Source organism: Larimichthys crocea, chromosome XXI (genome assembly GCF_000972845.2).
Source record: "Larimichthys crocea isolate SSNF chromosome XXI, L_crocea_2.0, whole genome shotgun sequence".
In the NCBI taxonomy this organism is placed as follows: domain Eukaryota; kingdom Metazoa; phylum Chordata; class Actinopteri; family Sciaenidae; genus Larimichthys; species Larimichthys crocea.
Genome location: NC_040031.1, coordinates 14073013 through 14074740, shown reverse-complemented (window position 1 = coordinate 14074740; position 1728 = coordinate 14073013).

The following is a 1728-nucleotide window of genomic DNA, read 5'->3' as shown; positions in this document are numbered from 1 at the left end:
TGGTTGAATTAATTTGTAAAATAACAAAAGCAACAGTACCCAAAACAACATTGAAATCATTCCACAAGTACAATTTCAGGAGGGCAATACAAGACAGATTATGACAGATTACAAACCTGCCCTCTCCTTCTCATTACGTGTTGATTTGTCTTTAGCAGGCGAGCTAAACAACTCTAATGCTCGCTTTGAGGCCATCAGCAGCCAACAAGCAGCTGAAGCAGAGGTTTGTGGATGGGAATGGCAACAATCTGAATGTCAGCAAGTCTAAGGAGATGATAGTGGATAGAGGAAGGAATTATGCCCCTCTTAATATCAACTAGTCCTCTGCGGAGAGAGTAGACAACTTCAAGTGTGCACATCACAGGGGGCCTGGGCCAGGGCGCTGCACCCTGTGGTGAAAAGGCACGGCAGTGACTCTTTCACCGCAGACACTTTTACTAAATTCTATGTATCCCTTCAAATACTCAAAAAGGACTCCTACTACTCCTGCACCATTGATGGCACCACTGTCTGGTGCAGAAACAACACCAGACAAGACCACTAGACCCTCCGAAGTGTGGTTCATTCAGCTAAATATACAACAGGTGGTGCTCTACCTTGCTTAAATAACATCCGTACCAGATTCTGCAAAAACAGCCACATGGATTACAGCTGTTTCTCCCTGTTACAATTAGGAATACACCTGGAATCAGGACACACATAACTAAAAGGTTCAGGAAGAGCTTCTACCCTTAGACTACTAGAATCCTAAGTAAGGACTCTGCCCAAGACTGTTTTAGTTATTATTGCTATTTATATTACTAATACTTATTTAGGGGCGGCAGTAGCTCAGTCCATAGGGACTTGGCTTGGGAACCGGAGGGTGGCCGGCTCAAGTCCAGCATGGACCAAAGTATGGAAGGTGGACTGGTAGCTGGAGAGGTGCCAGCTCACCTCCTGGGCACTGCCGAGGTGCCCTTGAGCAAGGCACCGAACCCCCCTAACTGCTCACAGGGCGCTCCTCAAAGGGGGCTGCCTATCACTCCACCATCTCTCTCCACATTGCATGCCTATTAGCCCTTGTACTGCATATGTGTATGTGTTCTGGGTTAAAAATGCATGTAAAACAAAACAGAGTGAAAAAAGAATTTCCCCGTTGAGGGATTAATAAAGTATCTCTCTTAGTTTAAGAATGTATAGCAGGAGCTCACAGAAATACATTTCACTATTGTAAATAAGTTGTTCTTTTGTGATTATATGACAAATACATTGAATTGAGGTTTCTGGGGAGGTACAGGAAGTTGCAAAACTTGGATTCTATGGGAATGTTGTGTAAAAAAAAAACAAAAAAACTGAAGATCATAAGCACATTGCATACAGCTTTCTCTAAAGTATGGCAGAGGAAGATTAAAACTCACCCTGTGCCTGTCTCCTCTTATTTTTTCAGACATGACTGGTGGACTGGGGAGTGGTGATAGAATACAGACAGAATACAGAAAGAACGTTTGCCTTCATGTTCCTGTCTTCTAAAAAAAACTGTCTGGAGAGTGAAAAGTCTTACCCTTTTGTATTTTTGACAAACCGATTATATATAAGTGTAGACCTACTGTACGACACAACATAGTGATCAAATAAACACAATAAAAGTCCAGTTTAGGCCAAGCTGAGCCAACCATGGAGGTGTGCTGTCAGTCCTGATATCTTAAATAAGATTTCATAGATTTCATGATTTGTTTTAAAGTGAAATGA